Raw genomic sequence first — 11,061 nt, forward strand, 5'->3', positions numbered from 1 at the left:
GAATAAAATTTCCTTCTTCACCCCCCAAATTAGGAATTCCTATTGGCATGGAATTAGTGCCAATGGCCATAGCTTAATGTATTGAGGCAGCAGACCATTGGGGATGGGGCAAAACCACAGGATCTGGGTTATGACTGAATCTCCCTAAAAATGGAAGCATGGTTCATAAAAAGCAGTCAGGTCATATGGTTCTTTCCTGAAGAAAAAACACTTTGAATTATTTTTATCCTATGAAAGATCATGATCTCAGTTTTGCATTGTCTCATTTTTCTGTATTTTACATCAAGTGTAACATTTACATAAGCCATGAAAAATATGAACAGCTATAAATATTCAGTAATCATAAACAGTTGGACTATATAGAATAACTCAAAAAACATGTATAGCTATTACTATGATTGATACATTGATATAAGAAATCTTCAACTTATAGAGAATTTGTATGAGTTTATTTGAGCCAAATTGATGACAATTCCTGGGAAGCAAAGTCTGAATGGATTGAAAAAATGCTCCTGAGAATGCCAGTTTTGCAGCTTATTTTATACATCAGAAAATAAGGAGGAGACATTAGCAGGGCTACATGAAATCTATGGGTGGTAGTTTAAGAGAGCAGGAGGAAGCAAAGCAGAGAAGTCTCTGGGACTGAATAAAAAACAAAACGTAGAGACACATACTTCTTTTACATTGGTAGCTACTAGATAATAAACATTTATAGTACATAAAGATGGCATATGGGGAACAAAATAACAGTTGAGGGCTTCTGTGATCTCCTGTTCTGGTGTTGGAAGTTGTGACTTGAGGGGTCTGAAAAGAATATTACTCTGACATTTCAAAGGTATAGTATCTTAGATGAAAAAACACAATAGGCGGATTTACTTTTGTCAGTGAAGCTACAAGCCTAGTACGTGACTCTACCATGAACTGCTTTTACTTATGAATATTTATGTTAAAATCATCCTAAGTGGTTACTTTTGGTCTCTGAATTTGTGAGGTCTGTTCAGGCCTCCTCTGAGCTTGTCAGGCTTAGTATGTGACCCCTTTTTCATTCACAAATATCACTAGCAGACAGATAAAAACAATCAAATGATGAATAATGAGTTCAAAATCAATCTGCAGGTGTACAGGCCTTGTTGCTGTCTTAGAATAGCAGTCTACTTCTGATGTTGGTAACTTATCCCTGGAGGCTTTGTCGATGTCTCAGGATAACAGTCTACTTCTAATATTAGTGACTTCTCATCCTAGGGGAGACTTTGATTGGTATCTGTTGTAGGCAAAGTAAATTTCAGAGACAGGAGTAAATCTTCCCTTATGATTGGGTGCCAGATAAGGTCACTTCTAATGAGATTGGACAGTGTCTTATTGCTGACCTTTCCCCAAGAAAAACTAAATCTTGTGCTAGTCAATGAACTCTAGAGTTTTTGTCTCCAGGGAGCTCACTGTCAAAGGAAGTGGTTACCTATCTGGCATTTTTTGCAGTAATGTTATCAAACCGTACCAATATGTAACATGTTTCCTTTTAATAATATTAGCTCATAAGTTTCTTCATCTAATTTAAGTTCAGCATAAATGCATTATGATGCATAAAAGAATGTAAAAACCCAAAAAAAGGGGGGGGGGATTTCCAGGGAGTTGGGAAGAACCAAGCAGCTGTCTTAGGTTTCTTGTAGCCATGGCTATTTTGTTTAATTTAGAAACATAGTTTACCCATATAATACTATCACTAATTTTACAGTGCTTCCCATGCAATTTAACATGAAAAAACAAACCTGGTTAGTTTAATATTTTCTTTTTGTGAAAAAGATAAAACAAATCTTTTTGTTCTTTTGGTTTTTGTTCTGGAATACCACAAAATTATTCCTTTGTATATTGAGACTTTAACCCTTAAAATCTCAATTTCTGAAAATTAAGAGGTGATCAATTAGCATTCTGTAGCTTGGCAAATGAGTAAAGATATTTTATAACCCTAGAAACCTATTTCATAGACATCAAAGTCAATTATTAACATGAACTTATTTTTCTAAAAACTGGGTAAAATATAAATATTATATTTAATATCAGTAATTCAAAAGATGTCTATTGTACTTAAACCAACAAATTTAAACTTTTAACCAAAGACTAAACTTAGATTATGTAAAGTTAAAAAGCATTAGAATTAGTTACTATATTTCTGAGAATTTTAGAATACCTAATTCTTACAAGCACTTGCCTTTAAAATAATTTTAACAAAACCAACTGGAGACAGAAAATTATTTCACATTACAACATAAATATATAGACATATACAGACACAAACAGAGACTTTTAGCCATGAAAAATACTCAGTAGGTTATAAAAAAAAAAGTGGATCCAAATTTTCCTGGGGAGGCATTTTTAATTTATGTCCGACCTTAGCAAATCAAGTTCCAAATGACAAATGATTTTTTTTTAATATTAATATTTTTTTATTAAATTTAATGCAGTGACATTGATAAATCAGGGTACATATGTTGAGAGAAAATATCTCTAGATTATTTTGACATTTGATTGTGCTGTATACCCCTCCCGCAAAGTTAAATTGTCTTCTGTCACCTTCTATCTGGTTTTCTTTGTGCCCCTCCCCTCCCCTAACCCCTCTCTCCTTCTTCACCCCCTCCCCCCTCCCCCAACCCCCCCCCCCCGCCCCTGTTGCCATCACATTCTTATTCATGTCTCTGAGTCTCATTTTTATGTCCCTTCTATGTATGGATTCATCTCAGTTTTTTTTCTGATTTACTTATTTCACTCTGTATAATGTTATCAAGGTCCATCCATGTTATTGTAAATGATCCGATGTCATCATTTCTTATGGCTGAGTAGTATTCCATAGTATATATGTACCAAAGTTTTTTAATCCACTTGTCCTCTGACGGACACTTGGGCTGTTTCCAGATCTTCGCTATTGTGAACAATGCTGCCACAAACATGCCGGTGCATTTCTCCTTTTCGAGCCGTTCTATGGTGTCCTTGGGGTATATTCCTAAAAGTGGGATAGCTGGGTCAAAAGGCGGTTCGATTTTCAGTTTTTTGAGGAATCTCCATACTGTTTTCCACAGTGGCTGCACCAGTCTGCATTCCCACCAGCAGTGCAGGAGGGTCCCCTTTTCTCCACATCCTCGCCAGCACTTATTCTGTGTTGTTTTGTTGATAAGCGCCATTCTGACTGGTGTAAGGTGATATCTCATTGTGGTTTTAATTTGCATTTCTCTAATGATTAGTGATGTTCAGCATTTTTTCATATGCCTATTGGCCATCTGTATGTCCTCTTTGGAGAAGTGTCTATTCATCTCTTTTGCCCATTTTTGGATTGGGTTGTTTGTCTTCCTGGTGTTGAGTTTTACAAGTTCTTTATAAATTTTGGTTATTAACCCCTTATCAGACGTATTGTCAAATATGTTCTCCCATTGTATAGTTTGTCTTTTTATTCTGTTCTTGTTGTCTTTAGCTGTGCAAAAGCTTTTTAGTTTGATATAGTCCCATTTGTTTATCCTGTCTTTTATTTCACTTCCCCGTGGAGATAAATCAGCAAATATATTGCTCCGAGAGATGTCGGAGAGCTTACTGCCTATGTTTTCTTCTAAGATGCTTATGGTTTCACGGCCTACATTCAAGTCTTTTATCCATTTTGAGTTTATTTTTGTGAGTGGTGTAAGCTGGTGATCTAGTTTCATTTTTTTGCAGGTATCTGTCCAATTTTCCCAACACCATTTGTTAAAGAGGCTGTCTTTACTCCATTGTATTTCCTTACCTCCTTTGTCAAATATCAGTTGTCCATAGAACTGTGGGTTTATTTCTGGGTTCTCTGTTCTATTCCATTGATCTATATGCCTGTTCTTATGCCAGTACCAGGCTGTTTTGAGTACAATGGCCTTGTAGTATAACTTGATATCAGGAAGTGTGATACCTCCCACTTTATTCTTCTTTTTTAAGATTGCTGAGGCTATTCGTGTCCTTTTTTGGTTCCATATAAATTTTTGGAATATGTGTTCTATATCTTTGAAGTATGTCATTGGTATTTTAATTGGTATTGCATTGAATTTATAAATTGCTTTGGGTAATACAGACATTTTAATGATGTTTATTCTTCCTAACCATGAGCACGGTATATGCTTCCACTTGTTAGTAACTTCCTTGATTTCTTTTATCAATGTTTTGTAATTTTCCGAGTACAAGTCTTTAGTCTCCTTGGTTAAGTTTACTCCTAGGTACTTTATTTTTTTGGTTGTAATTGTGAAGGGGATTGTTTCCTTAATTTCTCTTTCTGACTGTTCATTGTTGGTGTATAAAAATGCTTCTGATTTCTGAGTATTGATTTTATATCCTGCCACCTTCCTGAATTTATTTATCAGGTCCAGTAGTTTTTTGACTGAGACTTTAGGGTTTTCTATATACAATATCATATCATCTGCAAATAATGATAGTTTTACTTCTTCTTTTCCAACTTGAATGCCTTTTATTTCTTCTTCTTGTCTGATTGCTGTGGCTAGGACTTCCAGGACTATGTTAAATAAGAGTGGTGAAAGGGGGCACCCCTGCCTTGTTCCTGATCTTAAGGGTATTGCTTTTAATTTTTGCCCATTGAGTATGATGTTGGCTGTGGGTTTCTCATAGATGGCTTTTATCATGTTGAGGTATGTTCCCTGTATTCCCACTTTGCTGAGAGTTTTGATCATGAATGGGTGCTGGATTTTATCAAATGCTTTTTCTGCATCTATTGAAATTATCATATGGTTTTTCTCCTTCTTTTTGTTTATGTGATGAATCACATTGATTGATTTACGAATATTGTACCAGCCTTGCCTCCCCAGAATAAATCCCACTTGATCATGGTGTATGATTTTTTCCATATATTGTTGGATCCGGTTTGCTAATATTTTGTTGAGGATTTTAGCATCTATATTCATCAGAGATATTGGCCTATAATTTTCTTTCTTTGTGTGGTCTTTGCCTGGTTTTGGAATCAGAATTATGCTCGCCTCATAAAAGGAGTTTGGAAGTCTTCCTTCCTCTTGAATTTTTTGAAATAGTTTGAGAAGGATAGGAGTTAGTTCTTCTTTGAATATTTGGTAGAATTCCGTTGTGAAGCCATCGGGCCCCGGACTTTTCTTTGTTGGGAGTTTTTTGATAACTGTTTCGATCTCCTTTGGTGTAATTGGTCTGTTTAAGTTTTCTGATTCTTCCAGATTGATTTTTGGAAGATTGTACATTTCAAGGAATTTGTCCATTTCATCTAGGTTGTCTAGTTTTTTGGCATACAGTTCTTCATAGTATTTTCTTACAATATTTTGTATTTCTGTTGTGTCAGTTGTTATTTCTCCTCTCTCATTTCTAATTTTATTTATTTGAGTCCTCTCTCTCTTTTTCTTGGTGAGTCTACTTAAAGGTGCATCAATCTTGTTTACCTTTTCAAAGAACCAGCTCCTAGTTTCATTGATCTTCTGTATTGTTTCTTTAGCCTCTATGTCATTTATTTCTGCTCTGATCTTTATTATTTCCTTCCTTCTACTACATTTGGGCTTTACTTGCTGTTCTTTTTCTAATTCTTTTAGATGCAGGGTTAAGTTGTTTATTTGAGCTTTTTCTAGCTTCTGAAAGTGTGCCTGTAGTGCTATGAACTTCCCTCTCAGCACTGCTTTTGCTGTGTCCCATAAATTTTGAGTTGTTGTATGCTCATTGTCATTCGTTTCTAGGAATTTCTTTATTTCTTCTTTGATCTCATTCTTAATCCATTCATTATTTAACATCCTGCTATTTAGTTTCCATGTGTTTGAGAATTTTTGAGCTTTTCTGCTGTGATTCATTTCTAGTTTCATGCCGTTGTGATCGGAGAAAGTGCTTGATATGATTTCAGTCTTCTTAAATTTGTTGAGAGCACTTTTGTGCCCTAACATGTGGTCTATCCTAGAGAATGTACCATGAGCACTTGAAAAGAATGTATATTCTGCTGCTTTAGGGTGAAAGGTTCTGAAGATATCTATTAAATCGAGTTGATCTAGTGTTTCCAATAAGTCTGCTGTTTCTTTGTTAATTTTCTTTCTTGAGGATCTATCTAGTGATGTTAGTGGGGTATTGAAATCCCCTACTATTATAGTATTGCTGTTGATCTCGCCCTTTACATCCATCAAAGTCTGTTTTATATATTTGGGTGCTCCTATATTAGGTGCATAGATATTTATAATAGTTATATCTTCCTGTTGGATTACTCCCTTTATCATTATGTAGTGGCCTTCTTTATCTCTTACTATATCCTTTGTTTTAAAGTCCAATTTGTCTGATATAAGTATTGCTACCCCAGCTTTTTTTTCATTTCCATTTGCATGAAACATTTTTTTCCATCCTTTTACCTTCAATCTGTGTGTGTCTTTTGTTCTAAGGTGTGTCTCTTGTAGACAACATATGTATGGTTCCTGTTTTCTTATCCACGCAGCTACCCTATGTCTTTTGATTGGATCATTTAATCCATTTACATTTAAGGTTATTATTGATATGTAGTTGTTTATTGCCATTTTCTTCTTTAAAGGTGTATTCCTTTTTCTTTTGTTTTTTTCTGTATTCTTTTCCCACTTTATCTGTTTACACAAGGCCCCTTAATATTTCCTGCAGCATTGGTTTGGTTGTAATGAATTCCTTGAGTTGTTTTTTGTCTGGGAAGCTTTTTATTTCTCCTTCAATTTTAAACGATAGCCTTGCTGGATAAAGTAGTCTTGGTTGTAGGTTCTTGTTCTGCATTACTTTGAATATTTCTTGCCATTCCCTTCTGGCCTCAAGTGTTTCTGTTGAGAAGTCAGATGTCATCCTTATGGGGGCTCCTTTGTAGGTGATAACTTTTTTTTCTCTTGCAGCTTTTAATATTTTCTCTTTATCGCTTAGCTTTGGTATTTTAATTATGATGTGTCTTGGTGTAGGTTTCTTTGGGTTTCTCTTTAATGGAGTCCTCTGTGCTTCTTGGATTTGTGAGAGTTTCTCTTGCATTAATTTAGGGAAGTTTTCAGCTATGATATGATTGAACAAAGTCTCTATCCCTTGTTCTTTTTCTTCTTCTTCAGGAACCCCTATGATGCGGATGTTATTTCTCTTCATGTTGTCACAGAGCTCTCTAAGAGTTTCCTCTGACTTTTTGAGTCTTTTTTCTCTTTTCTTCTCTGCTTTCATGCCTTCATTCCAGTTGTCTTCTAACTCGCTGATTCGATCCTCTGCTCTATCTATCCTGTTTTTAATTCCTTCCATTGTGGTCTTTATTTCTGATATTGTATTTGTCGTCTCCAACTGATTCTTTTTTATACTTGCTATTTCTTTATTTAGGTTTTCAAACTCCCCCTCCATTGTTGTTCTAAGATCCCTAAGCATCCTTACAATCATTATTTTGAACTCCGCATCTGGAAGTTTGATTATTTCCATATCACTCAGTTCATCTCTCGAAAGTGTCTCTTGTGGTTTCATTTGGATTGCACTCCTTTGTTTTCTCATCTTCTTCCTCTTTTTTTTTTTTTATTTGTAGAGTTGATTGAGTCTAGGCTTGGTGTTGTCTGCCTCCAGTTTTCAGTTGTGTTATTTTTAGGTCTTCGTGGGTTGGTATCAGCTATTATTTGTAATCCACTTTCGGATTTGGGCAGCTTTGAAGTCTTGATTTGTTTGTTTTCTTAACAGGTGATAGTCTTGTTAACTGATCTCAGCAGGGGGCTTCCTTGAAACTGTATCCAGGAATGCTGTGGGTGTAACCTGAGACGCTGAAGGTCTCTTCCTCCAACTAATCTCACTGGGGGCAGGGTTTTTTCTCTCAGCTTCAGTAGGGGAAGGTGTATCTCAGATCTCCATGGAGACCTGAGTTACTGCCCCTCCTCCCCACTTCTTGTTTTCAGCTGTGTCTTGTTGTGCTGATTGGAGCTGGATAGATATCCGGAGATCTCTGATCCGGAAGCACTTCAGCTCTGTTTTGTGAAAGGTTCAGTACCTCCCCCAGCTATGGCCGCCTCCAGCACGAATGAGTCAGCTTTTTTATTTTGTTTCTTGCATACCTTAGCCCCTTACAGTCTGTCCCTCTCCCTGTCTTTTCCACTTGGGAGATAAGCTGGTCTTTTCAACCCACCTTGCTCCCTGGTCGCCAGGTAAGTGGCTGTGAGCAGTAGTTTCTGCTCTTTTTCCTCTGTGAAATCCTCTCTGGGCTCTCAGCCTCACCCCCCTCCTTCCCTTCCTGTAAGCAGAGGAGATTCAGGCACTCCTTACCAGGATTATTGTGGCTTCCTCTTTGCTCCTTGGTTTTTGAGAGCTGTTCTTGCAGTTCAGTGTTGGTTTTTCATGCTGATTTTTTCTAAATTGATTTGTATTCCAGTTTGGTGTTGAGAGCTGGGTGTCAGTGCATCCGCCTACTCCGCTGCCATCTTCTCTCTAGACAAATGATTTTTAAAATAAAGACAGCCATTTTAAAATTTTGTTTTTCAATTACAGTTTGCATTCAACATTACTTTTGTATTAGTTTTAGCTGTACAGCATGTCAGTTAGACAATCATATACTTTACAATGTTCCCCTCAATATTTCCAGTACCTACGTGGTGCCATACATAGTTATTACAATATTGTTGACTATATTCCATATGTTTTACTTCATATCCACATGACTATTTTATAATTAACAATTTGTATTTCTTAATTTCTTTATCCTTTTCACCCAGACCCCTTCCCCTCTGCTCTGGAATCCATCAATCCATTTCTGCATTTATAAGTCTGTTTCTACTTTCTCTGTGTGTTCATTTTGTTCTTTAGATTCCTCATATATGTAAAATCATATGGTGTGTATCTTCTCTGTCTAGCTTTTTTTGCTTAGTATAATACCCTCTAGGTCTAGCTATACTGTTACAAATGGTAAGATTTCATTCTTTTCTATGACCAAATAATATTCCATTGTATATGTGTTCCAGCACCTTTTTATCCACTTGTTCTTAATGGGCACTTGGGTTGCTTCCATATCTTGGCTATTGTAAATAATGCTTCAATAAACATAGTGATGCATATATTCTTTCAAATTAGTGTTTGGGGTTTCTTTAGCTATATGCCCAGAAGTGGAATTACTTCGGTGATAAGGCCATTTTGTTTTTACCTTTTGAGGAATCACACTGTTTTCCATAGTGGCTGCACCAATCTGCATTCCCACCAACAGCACACTAGAGTTTCCTTTTCTCCACATCCTTATCAACATGTGTTGTTTGTTAATTTATTGATGAAAGCCTTTCTAACAGGTGTAAGATGATATCTCATTGTGATTTTAATTTTCATTTCTCTGATGATTAATGATATGGAGCATCTTTCCACATGACTATTATTCCTACCAAAATACGGTGGCATTTCTCACATAGATAGAACACATAATCCAAAAATTTATGTGGAAATACTAAAGGTTCAAAATAGTGACAGTAATCTTGAGAAGGAAGAACAAAGTTGGAAGGATCATGCTACCTGATATCAAACTATATCAGTCTATAGTAATCAAAATAGCATGGTATTATCATAAAAACAGCCACATAGATCAATGAAACATAATAGAGAGCCCAGAAATAAACCCATATCTTTATGGTCAATTAATATTTGACAAAAGAGGCAAAAATATACAATGGTGTAAAGACAGTCTATTTAATATGTTGTGTTGGGAGTATAGACAGATATATGCAAATATATATGGTATATGAATAAAACTAGACCATCTTTTTACACCATATATAAGAATAAATTCAAAATGGATTAAAGACTTAAATGTAAGACTTGAAACCATAACACTCCCAGAAAAAAAATGGGCAGTAAAATCTCTGACATTATTAGTACTTTTTTTTTTTTTTTAAGCGAGAGAGATAGAGACAGAGAGAGGAACAGATACAAACAGACAGGAAGGAAGAGAGATGAGAAGCATCAATTCTTCGTCGTGGCACATTAGCTGTTCATTGATTGCTTTCTCATGTGTGTCTTGACCAGGGGGCTCCAGCAGAGCGAGTGACCCCTTGCTAAAGCCAGTGACCTCTACTCAAGTCCATGACATTTGGGATCAAGCCAGCAACTATGAGGCCATATCTATGATCCTACGCTAAAGCCAGTGATCCTACGCTCAAGCTGGTGAGTCCACAAACAAGCTGGAGATCTCTGGGATTTGAACCTGTGTCCTCTGTGTCACAGGCTGATGCTGTATCCACTGTGCCACTGCCTGGTCAGGCTATAACATTATTCTTAGCAATATTTTTTCTGACATATCTCCTCATGCAAGGGAAATAAAAGAAAAAAATAAACAAATGGAACTACATCAAACTAAAGAGTTTTTGCATAGCAAAGAAAGCCATCAACAAAATGAACAGACAACCTACTAAATGGGAAAAGATACTCACCAATGATACACCTAATAAGGGGTTGATATTTGAAATTTATAAAGAACTCAGATAATACAATGAAAAATAAAAAACAGTTAACAAGTGTGCATAGGACCTGAATAGACACTTCTTCAGGGACAGCCATGTCAATACCTCAAAGAATTCAGTTGCCACTTAATGTCATAGGTTTATTTATCAAAATCCTCTTTTTTGAAGCTTCAAAAGACCTAATAAATATGGTTTTCTTTCATTCTGTCTAATTTAATCCTGAACTTTTTCTAATTGGATGCACAAAAGATTAATTTAGAAGTATCAAAGGATCCTCATCTTGGCCATCATAGTATTAATGGAAGGCTGACTGTCATGGAAATTGTCAGGCATGGAAGGAAAATTTCTCATGTTAATTTTGAGAACTGTAAAGTGTCAACAAACCTCCAGGGATAAACAACCTTTATGTGCAGTCTCCAGACATGCCAGGTGGATATCCCTATAGAACTGCTTAACATCCTAGAGGTAATTTTCTTCAGGCAGTGCCACGAAGATTTTTTAAAAATTTTATTTAGAAAATTAAATTTAGTGGTGTGACTTTGATCAATAAAAGTACGTAAGTTTCAGGTAAACATTTATATATCATTTGAACTATGAGTCAATAGCCTTTTGTTGTGTTGTAACGGAGGTGACAACATCATTATCAATGTTA

Source organism: Saccopteryx bilineata, chromosome 3, assembly GCF_036850765.1.
Source record: "Saccopteryx bilineata isolate mSacBil1 chromosome 3, mSacBil1_pri_phased_curated, whole genome shotgun sequence".
NCBI lineage: Eukaryota > Metazoa > Chordata > Mammalia > Chiroptera > Emballonuridae > Saccopteryx > Saccopteryx bilineata.